This window comes from Leopardus geoffroyi, chromosome B2 (assembly GCF_018350155.1).
Source record: "Leopardus geoffroyi isolate Oge1 chromosome B2, O.geoffroyi_Oge1_pat1.0, whole genome shotgun sequence".
In the NCBI taxonomy this organism is placed as follows: domain Eukaryota; kingdom Metazoa; phylum Chordata; class Mammalia; order Carnivora; family Felidae; genus Leopardus; species Leopardus geoffroyi.
This window is the reverse complement of record NC_059332.1, coordinates 93,414,722-93,426,908: the sequence shown is the minus strand read 5'-3', so window position 1 is coordinate 93,426,908 and position 12,187 is coordinate 93,414,722. Positions and strand designations below refer to the sequence as shown.

The following is a 12,187-nucleotide window of genomic DNA, read 5'->3' as shown; positions in this document are numbered from 1 at the left end:
TTGGGATTTGAACAAAATATTTCATCAGTAATTCTCTTTTTGTTTAGCTCTTTTTGTGAACTCTGCAACCTGAGTCAATTGTACAAAAAACAGCAACTTCTTGGATACAGAAGATCCTGCAACTCCAGGTAATATGGTCATGGCAGAGATTAACTATAGGTCATGTTCACTTATCCCTTACCATCTAGATATCTCATTCAAGAGTCAGAAAGAGTATAACAGTAATTTTGTATAGTTACAGTCAGAGAAGAGAAAGTTACAGCCATCTGAGAAACAATGCCCTACCTCCAACCCCCACCAGTTGAAAAGGTTATTTCCAAGTGTGAACAAACATAATTTGTAATTGGTTACAATGGATTTTTTGTTTTGTTTTCGTTTTTTTGTGTTTTATTTTATTTTGGCTACAGTGGGTTTAAACAGAGAATAGAGGTTTTGTTTTAATTTGAAACAAGTCTCAAAAAACATTGATTTTTAGGGAGGAAAGGGAGAGAAGGTTTGGTTTGGAATGGAGTATGAGGAAGCTGACTAGACTATACTGATTATGCTGGAGGGAAACAGCTAGTGAAAAAGCCCAAAAGGGATAATCTGCAGACATTGATATAGGAGTGGTACAAGGGCTCTGGCACGGCCTAAATGTTTCATGAGTAATCTCATCATTTAAAAAGCGAGGCATTGTGTGTAGGCTGCTTTTAGGAAAACCACTCGTTCTAATTGTGGAGTTCAAGAAATGTAGTTGAGACTGCTAGGGGAAGTGCCTCTTAAAAGTTAGCATGGTATTAGGGACCCAAGAAGGTAACAGGAATTCAGAGCAGAGCAATCCAAGTGAGGAACAGAAACAGTAATTAAACACAAAATAAAATAGAGAAACAAAGCAAGACAGTGTCAGCTATTTCTCAGGTCTCCAGGCTCCCTTACCTTTCTAAGAAGGGATATTAAGGTAGCACAGATTGAGAACCTTGGGGCTTCCCTTGGCTTTCCACTTGGTAAACCCAATGTAATAATATGTGTCTGAGAAAAGATCAGCAATAATGCAAATCATCAAAGACTTGAGGGATGCAGAAGTGGTGACCCAGTCACGTTCCCACTTAGTTTATCTTTTTTTTTTAATTTATTTATTTTAATTCGGAAGACAGTTTCTGGAGAATGACAACACATTTTTAGTAATTCAACAACATAAATTAGGCACATATGTGCAAATCATACTTTTCTGAAATATATAAAGAAAAACAGCAAAGAAAGACAAGAAGTCATATTACAAAAATGAGGAATTTGTATGTAAGAAGAAGGTAGTAAGTGCTATGGAAAAATGAGACGTAGGTGAGATAATAAGAATTAGGAGAGTCAACTGTGAGGAATTGAGGAAAGATTGATTGGTGTATGATTTTTTTCAAAGAGTGGATATATTATGTAGTGGTATTTAAAAGATTTTTTGTAATATAAGATTGATATAAAATCCTCCTAGAACATTTAGAATGCATAGAAAATGGAGAAATAAAAATAAAATCACCACATATTTAGATATCCAAAGATAAACTTCCTGGTTTTTTTTTTCTCTGATTTTTTGGTTTGTTTTGTATTAGAAGATATGGTGCATAGTTGACTTTTTACCAACCCTCTGCAAATGTATTTTGTTGCACTTTCAACATTACAAATAAAATTTTTTACTATGGGCTATTTCTTTCCTTATAAGGCAAAACAAGTTATCAAAATGTAATAAACATTTCATTAAAGTCTCCTCTGACTTCCCTAATAGTCCCCTCTCCAGAAGTGACCATTGTTATCAGTTTCTTATATATCCTTTCAGAATTCTTCTGTGCATATTCAAGCATATATCTGTATGGCATATTCTGTATGACATATATATATTCGCACAGAGCCTGAAGCAGGGCTTGAAGTCATAAACCATGAGATCATGACATGAGTTGAAATCAAGAGTTGGATGCTTAACTGACTGATATATATGGCTTACATTTTTTTTAAAACATAGATGGTATCAGATTATATCTATTATGACACTTTTCTCATCGCTTAATTTCAGAGAATTTTGAACATCTGCAAAATAGATCAGAAGCCTCATAGCCTAACATTATTTCATTGTTACCCATTCATTCACCTCCCTTCTTCCCATACAATTTTGTAGTGTATGCCTGACATTATACTATTTATTTATAATATTTCAGCATGTATGTTTGAAAGACAAGATTCTCTCTGTTTGCTTAAAAACACAAACCCAGTAGCATTACTGGGTCTAGAAATAAATGAACAGTAATTTCCTGTTATTTTAAAAATTAAATGTAGATTGACAATTGTATCACAAATGTCATCACTTTTTATGTAATTAATTTAAAACTTCAATTGAAATAGGGTGAATACACAGTAATTGGTTGATATTGTCTGTTAAATCATTTAAAAACCTAATGGCCCCTATGTAGCTTTGATTTTTTGTACTTTATTAAAGAAAACAGGTCTCTATTATTAATTTGTAAGAAGTAGTAATATTTAATAGATAAGAATCTTGCACAGGTTTTTTTTTTTTGTTATTGTTGAATCAGCATTATGTAGTTTAATGTGTTATTCTGTGTTGCTATTTTCACCAAATTAATATTCAATTTTAAAGATTTGATGGATTCATTCAATTTGGGGGGACAAGAGGACTACATAGGAGGTTTTGTGTTCTCTTGTCAGGAGCCACATGATGTTTTGTGTTATTAGCAGTTGTTGATATTAAATGGCCGGATGTATTATTTTATTAGGCACTAAATATTTGTATCCTTCTAATTTGATCATTACTCTTTTTATTTATTAGGTGAAGTATTTCTATAATGATAATTTTTTCTTATCTCCTATTTGACTACCTACTTATACAGTTTTTGAAATAAGAGATTGATAACTTGATTCTTTTATTTCTTAGTTTTAAAAACAATTAGCTATCTTCCCTGAATTCTCCAACAGTATTCAGTTGGTTGCTATTGTTTTTGGAATTATGATGAGCTAAAAATGTCAAATCTGCTTAATGTGTTTCAATCTACTAAGTATTATTCTTATTGATACTCAAATAGTACTGTCTTTGGTCAGTGGGAACCTCTTCAATTTGACTTTTTAGTCTTTTGATGTGACTATAGTTGTTTCGGTCTTTGTTTTTATTTTTTGTGTTGCTTCCCATCTGATATGAAAACATTTTCCAAAGTTTATTTGATACATATAGCCCAGATGTGAAATAAGCCATTTCTCCAAGGAACTCTGATTCTATTTAGTGGAATCCATATATTACCATTGCTTCTTTTTTGATATATATATATTTTTAAACCTTCTTCATGGACAGAGGTAGAAATGATTTTTAAAGATAAAATGCATTGTGAATTCATACTAATATCCCTAAAATTTTAAAATAAATATTGTTTAAAATATATATATATATATGTGTGTGTGTATGTGCGTGTGTGTGTGTGTGTGTGTGTATATATATATATATATATATATATATATATATACACATTTAAATGCAGAAATCACAAATGCTTAGTAAATTAGTAAATGCTTAGTAAATTTAAACAATTGATAGTAAATTTAAACTAGCATATATATATCAAGAAGCAAAACACTGCCAGCACCACAGAAGCCCCACTTGGGTCTTTCTCAACCACTAACTTCCCTGTAAAGAGAAGCACAATGCTGACTTGTAGCATTATATGCTAGTATTTTCTGTATAAATTTAAGCTTATTTCACACTGAATTGTAGTCCCAAATGTACATGTATAGCTAGTGGTTGGCTCTTTCTATCTGTGAGAGATCCAAGATTTTTTTTAAGTGGTAGCTCTACATTTTTCCATACATGGCCTCAAAGACACCATGGTCCTCTAGAATATATCTTGGAGGACTTTTATAAGCCAGGTCTGCAAGTGGTATACATTATTTCCATATACATTACATCAAGCAGAACTCAGTCATGTGGTTATATCCAAGTGCATAGAGATTGGAAACTGTAGTTCAGCTGCATTCTGAGAAGGAGGGGAACACAGGTGAGCTAATTATTAATCATTCTTTTGATTTCTAAATATACAATGTATTCTTCTCTCGCATTTAAACACACTCATCTCCATACAATGGGAGAGAATGTCAAGTCTTATCCTGTCAGTTGGCGTCCAGGTAAAGTCAGGGTTCTCTGATAGAGAAGACAAGATACTAATAGAGAAGACAAACATCAGATGCATGTGTTTCTTATCATATTTAGCAATGTCTCAATTGCAAAGACAAGCTGTCTTCCTCACACACAATGGTGGTACAGAATCAAGATATGGTAGTACAGATTCAAACTAGGAGAGCATTATACATTTAAACTAGAAGGGTAATTATACTGTCCATTATATATTATACATATATGTATATATTATACTTTTCCATTATGATATCTTACATGTTTTTAGATCCATATAATTTTTATTAATAATATATTTGTAATATAATTATTATTAGAGTTCACCAATATAAATAATTTTGGTCAGAAATATTTTTAAATATACAATTTAATTATTTTTTGTGCAACTTTTAATCCCAAAGGTTCTGTTTGGCCGATAACATAAAGTCTTTGCCTTGAACAGCTGAGAAGTTAAATTTGTCTTCTATGAATGGAGTAAAGACTGTGGTGGGCAGGTATTGTTGTTGTTGTTATTGTTGTTGTTTTGTGGTGGTCAGTTTGAGATGAAAAATCAGGTAACCAGTGATGGGCATGCTAGTTTTGAAATATGTATTAAATCCATGAAGTGATATTAAAATGGCAGTTACATTTATGAGTATAGATTTCAGAGAGGAAATATGACCATATATGTAAATTTGATAGTAAGTAGCAAATGGATGGTATCCAATATAATGAGAATAATGCATTCACCAAAGAATATAATGTAGATGGAGAAAAAAATTGCAGCCAAGAACAAAAGCATAATGCATTCCAACACAGGAGATTGGAAAAATTGCAAAGGAGAGAGAAACAGAGCAATTAATGAGGTATATCTGTATTTATCACATATGTTGGGAGCAAGGAAAGAAAATTTATTAACAGGGAAGAAATATTTATGTAAAATGATATTGATAGATGAAGAAGGCAAGAGTTTGATATGAATGGTTTGATATAGTACACAGAGTTCTAAACAGTAGTTTTAATGAAATGATAGAAGAAAATCTTGATTGCTGTAAGTTTGGACAAAATGACGGTAGATGTAGAACAAGATAAGTTGTTTTTTAAGATGGAAAAAGTAATATTGCTTTTTTTTTTTTTTTTTGGTGAGGAAGTAATTACGTAGAGAGAAAAAAATGGAATTGTAAAAGATAATGGGACCATGTAAACTTGGCAAAACCAGTAAGATCTAATTTAAAAGGGAAAGATTAAATTAGAACAGACATCTCACCAAAGAAGATATACAGTTGACAAATAGTCAGGTGAAAAGATGTTCAACATTACATATCATAGGGAATTGAAAATTAAACCAGCAAAGAGATACTATTGCACATCTACTAGAATTGCAAAAGCTTAGAACACCAACAAACCAAATTGTGAGGATTGTGAGGATATTGAATAATAAGACTTCTCACTCTTTGCTGGTGGAAATACCAAGTGGTACAGCCACTTTGGAAGACACGCTGGCAGTTTCAACAAAGCTAAGCATAAGTTTTCCATAAGATCAGCAATCTTACTCCTAGATTTTTATGCAAATGATGTGTAAATTCATATACACACATAAACCTAGAAAAAATGTTTACAGCACTTTTATTCGTATTTGCCAAAACTTAGAAGCAAACAAAATGTTTTATATATTACTGAATACAGGTCATTATACATTTGACAAAACCCATAGAACTATACAATACAAAGAGTGAATGCTATTGTCAACTGTGGACTTTAGTTAATAATTATATATGAATAGTCCTTCATCAATTGTAACGAATGTACCCACTAATGCAAGATGTTATTAATAGAAAATGGGAGATAGTGAGAGTGTATGTAAAAACTCCCTATAATTTCTGCATATTTTTCTGGAAACCTAAAACTCCTGCAAAAATTACTGTTCAGGATGAAAAATAAACAGAATTATAAAACTATCAAAAATAAATGGAGAGATTATCTTCTGATAAAAGCAGAGATCTTTGTTAACAGGTGGGAAATTAGATATTCAGGTGTAGATGCTGGTAGATGAGGAGATGTAAGGGAGGGAGATGGTAGAGATTATGTTCAATTGTTTCAAAATCTTAGTAAAAGAAGAAAAGTTCTAATCTCAGAGTGAGGTTATTTAAGTATTAGAATTTTGAGATAAGAAGAGAATATGTGAAATAATCTCTTATGAGAGTAGAAAAATCAATGTATTAAGAAAGCATAGGATAATTTCAGTGCAATTAAAGGCCCAGTTGACATATGTGGTTTTAATTTTAAAGCAAGACCAATCAATGTGGTTTTAATATGAGGTTTTTTTCTTTCCTCCAGACTTACTCAGATGTATGTTACATGTGTAGAATAGACAGACATTGTGTGTAACTAGAGTTGTGGTTTTGCAAAGCAAATATGATAAAATTTGAGGGGTATAGGGAAAGTAATGTATGAGAGAGAGTAATTTTAATGAATTACCATATGTATTAGTTTGATAGGTCTGCCATAACAAAATACCACAGACTGGGCGGCTTAAACAATGGAAATGTATTTTTTCAAACTTCTAGAGTCCAGAAGTCCAAGACCAAGAGTTTGTCAGGTTTGGGTTCTCCTGAGGCCCCTTTCACAATTCAACGGAATTCTTTAACTTCTTTGCCACTTTGTAACAACGATTGCCTTTCCTCCATTTTCCAGTAACATATTCCATATTTCCATCCCAGGGTTCACCAGAATTACCTTTAATGTCCATATATCTGCCAATAGTCTCTTCAGGGCCATCTAGCCTTTTTCTGACATGCAATTCAAATCTGTCCAGCTCATACCCATTCCAGAGCCACTTCTATATTTTTAGGCACCTATTACAGCAGCAATTGACTTCTGTGTGCCAAAATATGTATGAGTTTTCTAGGGATGCCATAACAAAAATACCACGGGCCAGGTGGTTTAACAATTCAAATTTATTTTCTCATAGTTCTGGGCACTAGAAGTCCGAGATCAAAATGTTGACAACTTTCATTTCTCCTGAGACCTCTCTCCTTGGCTTATAGATGGCCACATTTTTGCTCTGTCCGCATATGGTCATTTCTCTATACATATGCCCCTGGTATCTGTATGTGTGTCCAGATTTCCTCATCTTGTTTGTTTATATATTTTGAGAGAGAGAGAGAGAGAGAGAGAGAGAGAGAGACTGAGTGCAAGTGAGGGAGGGGCAGAGAGAGAGGGAAACACAGAATCTGAATCAGGCTCCAGGGTCTGAGGTGTCAGCACAGAGCCTGACCCAGGGCTTGAACTCACAGACTGTGAGATCATGACATGAGATGAAGTCGGACACTCAACTGACTGAGCCACCCAGGTACCCCAGATTTCCTCATCTTATAAGGAGAACAGACAAGTTTGATTGGAGCCCACACATATAGTCTCATTTAATCTTAATTATCTCTTTAAAGGCTGATCCCTGGGAGTTTGGGCTTCAGCATATGGATTTTGAGGGGGACACAGTTAAACCCATAGCACCATATAATTTAAGATTAGTAAAAAGGGAAGAAAGGCCATCAAATGGAAGAGAGGCAGTAAAAAGTTAATAGGATCTATGAATTGGAGGTCATCGTAATGTTAAGCTTGGAGTTTGGATACTTGGAAATAAGATTATGTAGTGTTTACAAGTTCTTGACAATGCCACAGTCTAAGATACTTCTATGGAAATGAGCAGCTGAGATATATAGAAACACCAGATCAGCATGGGGAAGAAGTTCAAAGGTCTGAAAGGCCAAGGTCATTGGAAAGTTCATGTAGATGTGTTTTGAAATAATAAAGAATCTAAACAGGAATCATGTGGAATATAGTATTGGTGAGCAGGAGGTAAAATCATTGAGAAATAAGGACCAACATGTTAGAGGTGTATATATGAGAGCAGTTATGAAGCAGTATGTTGATGATCCAATTTGAAGACATGAGATTTAAAACTGGGGAATTTAGGGGCGCCTGGGTGGCGCAGTCGGTTAAGCGTCCGACTTCAGCCAGGTCACGATCTCGCGGTCCATGAGTTCGAGCCCCGCGTCAGGCTCTGGGCTGATGGCTCAGAGCCTGGAGCCTGTTTCCGATTCTGTGTCTCCCTCTCTCTCTGCCCCTCCCCTGTTCATGCTCTGTCTCTCTCTGTCCCAAAAATAAATAAACGTTGGAAAAAAATTAAAAAAAAATAAAATAAAACTGGGGAATTTAGGGATGAAGGAGGGAGAATTGTGTGGAAGCAGCAATGAGAATTAAGGAGGATGCCTGCCTGCCATACCTGCTGATGTGTGGAGGCCTGAGAGCAGAGAGAGAAATACAGTTGCTCCTACAGAGAAATTCTTCCTCAGGGAAGAATTAAGTTTCCTTTAAAGCAAGAAAGCATAGGGACTATTTAGAAAAGAGTTCAGTGATGACGATGATGATGATGATGATGATGATGATGAGTCATTAATTTTTAGTGTTTTAAAAGTTATAAAAGGGTGAAATAATGGGGCTTAATAGGTTTTTACTTGAAGTGTTTAAGAAATTGAAGAGGGATGGAAGGGTTTCAGGAATTGTAGATGTGAGACCCAGTAGGAATGTAAAGGGCCAGATGGACCTTAGTGAGCAGAAGATGAGAAATGAGAAATCTGGGCCTTCCTCTGAGGCTGACATAAACAGATTAAAGGGCCTATTTAAATGGGTCTCAGTGGATTCAGGGCAGATTGTGGTGGCAAGGCTGGAGGTCTTGTACACAGATGACTTCTATGGCTCTTCACAGACATTTGATAATGGAGCTTACCACTTATGCTTTCTTCTAGGAGTTTTATGGCTTCAGGTCTTACATTCAAGTTTCTAATGCATTCTGAGTGCATTTTTGTGTTTAATCATTGTGAGTGAATGAAACTCATGATTGAGTTTCATTCTTTTGCATGTGGAGGTCCAGTTTTGCCAACACAATTTATTGAAGAGACTATTGTCATAAATTAATTGACCATATGCATGTGGGTTTATTTCTGGTCTGTTTATTTCGTTCTATTGATCTATAGGTCTTTTTTCATGCCAATATCATATTGGTTTAATTACTGTATCTTTGTTGTGTTGTTTGAAATCAGGAAGCATGATGCCTTCAGCTTTGTTCCTTCTTCTTGTGATCACTTTGACTATTCAGGGTCTTTTGTGGTTCTATACAAATTGTAGATTATTTGTTTTATTTCTGTGAAATATATTGTGTTTTTGTAGGAATTGCAATAATTCTGTATATTGATTTGGGCGGTATGATATTTTAATAATATTGATTCTTCCAAGCACAGAATATCTTTCCCTTTATTTGTGTAATTTTGGATTTCTTTCATCCATACCTTATAGCTTTCAGAGTCCAAATCATTTACCTCCTTGGTTAAATTAATTCCTAAGTATGTTATTCTTTTTTTTTAAGTTTTATTTTATTATTGATTTTGAGAGGGGGGAAGAGCAGAGAGGGAGGGAGAGAGAATCCCAATCACACTTTGTGCTGACAGCACAGAGCCTGATGCTGGACTTGAACCCACGAACTGTGAGATCATAACCTAAGCCAAAACCAAGAGTTGGATGTTTAACCAACTGAGCCACCCAGGCACCCCAGCATTGTATTCTATTTGATGCAATTATAAATGGGATTTTTTTCTCAAATTCTCTTTCTGATGGTTGACATCTTTGTGCTTTTCCTTTGTTGTGCTCAGTATCTCACGGAAGGGAGCTTTTAACCTGGTGCCCCAGATTTTGCGGCTGCCATCCAGGGGACACTTCTTGACTGCTTGATGTGGAGGCTGGAGGAGCTTATGTTCATGTTCCTATGGGGTTGCAATAATTGGTATCACTCAGAAAGGAGCTCACACCCCTGTCTGGCACCCTGATTTTTGCAGCTGCTGCCAGGGACACCTCTACATTGCCTGGCTTTGGTGTCCAGTGGGGCTTATGCTTTTGTGTCCCACAGGACTATAACCAATAGAGAAAGATTCCTTAAACAGATACTACCCTGAGGGCCCCACAGGAGGCAGCTGACCCAGAGCTTTCTAAGAAGGGAGCCTATCTGATAATCATCATTGCTGCAGACTGAAGTACAAGTTGCTAATAATTAAACACACATTTAAAGGCTGACTGTAATCCTTTCCAGAGACCTCAGAGCACAGGTGCTATCTTCATGCTCTCCTCTGTTGCACTCCAGAGCACTAGTGTCTCCTAGAGGGGAACTTTACATGTTCTAGGTGTTCTAGGTTTTATGACTGGTGGTCTGATTTTTGCAGCTGCTTCCCAGGGGACTCCCTTTGATCTTGTGGCTCTGGTGCATATGGGGCCTGAATTCCTGGGTTCCCCAGGACTGTGGCAATCAGAGAGACAGTTGTTGACAGGCTACCACCCCCATGGCACTGCACAGACAGCAGACTGAGGCACCCCCTCATGGGTAAAGGAGGCCTCTTTGCTTTTTCTAGAGCTTTGGCCTTGAGGTTTGACATACATGCAGTGGCCTGTGGAGCTACTCTCAAGAAACAGGCTACAGATGACATCTTAGTGATCTCTTTGCTTGACTCCAGCTTGTCAGTATCTCCCAGTGAAGAGCTTAAACACTTGTATAGAGCCCTGATTTTTGCAACTCTCAACAGGAGGCATCACCAGATCTCCTGGTTCTGGTGGCCAGCAGGGTTTATGCTTGAGGTCCCCACAGGATTCTATATTTGACATACTTTTGAAAGTTCCTACCTAAGGGTCTGGCTTCCAATCAGCCTGAACCTAAATGTTGAGATCCTCTCCTTAGGGACACTAACAGGTCTTGGCACATCCTCAAATATTGGGAGCTATTAAAAAATATAATAGACTGCTTGAACAAGCGCAAAGTTTTGAAAGACAACAAAGAGCTGGAGCAGGGTTAAAAAATGTTTATCTCCTAAAAGGCGCAACATCTTCAAGACTGGGAGCGGTGGTTTTTTCATCTACTGTAAAGAAACCAGCAGAGAGAGTCGAACAAAATGAAGAAACTTAGGAATATGTTCTAAATAAAAGCAAGATAAAAGCAAGATAAAACTTCAGGGGAAAAGAAAAAGCCTAGTTAATAGAAATTAGTAATTTATGTCATAAAGAGTTCAAAGTAATGGTCATAAATATGCTTCCTGAACTGGGGAGAAGAATGGATGAACACAGTGAGAACTTCAAAGAAGAGATGGAAAATATAAGAAAGTACCCAAGACAAATCAGAGTAAAGAATACAATAACTGCACTGTACAAAGAGTACAATACCTGAACCAAAAATTGCATTTGAATTGTTCAGTAACAGATTAGATACAGAAGAAAGGATCAGTGAACTCCATGATGAGGCAATGGAACTCCCCCAATCAAAGTAGCAAAAAGAAAAAAAGAATGAAAAAAAAAAAGTGAAGATAGCTTAAGGGACTTCAGTAACAGCATCAGGTAGACTAACATTCACATTATAGGGCTCCCAGAGAAGGGAAAATCTTATTTGAAGAAACAATGGCTGAAAACCCCCTAATCTAGGGAAGGAAACAGGTATCCAGATCCAGGAAGCCCAGAGAGTTCCAAATATGATGCACCTAAAGAACTTCACACCAAGACACTTTATAATTAAAATACCAAAATGTAAAGACAAGGAGAGAACCTGCAAAGCAGCAAGAGAAAACAACTTGTTTGTTATGTAAAAGAAACCTCTCAGAAGACTATGAGTAGATTTTTTAGCAGGAACTTTGTACTCCAAAAGACAGTAGCATAATACCTTCAAAATGCTGAAAGAAAAACAAACAAAAAACAAGCAAAGGCCTCTAGCCAAGAATATTGTACTCAACAACATTATCATTCAGAATTGAAGGAGAGATCAAGAGTTTTCCAGAAGAGCAGAAATGAGTTTTCCTTTCCAGACAAAGGGGAAAGGGGGTAAGATTTATCAGGAGGATATTTGTTTCTTTATTTAAAAAGACACAGAATATCAAAATCAGATATTTGCCTGCCCTGGCCAGGATAGAAATATACTTTCTCTCATTTTAGAGGTTTACCAAATTCTCTGATTTCATGCTTCCA

General features: G+C 35.7%; 1 long non-coding RNA gene across 2 annotated transcripts in view; it reads left to right on the top strand.

The window, feature by feature from the left end:
• Positions 1-12,187, top strand: part of LOC123608779 — a 368,747-nt gene that overhangs the window by 274,202 nt on the left and 82,358 nt on the right. For both annotated transcript variants that reach the window (XR_006717433.1, XR_006717434.1), the window contains one exon: positions 48-128. This is a non-coding gene — a long non-coding RNA (uncharacterized LOC123608779). The remainder of the gene's footprint in view (positions 1-47; positions 129-12,187) is intronic.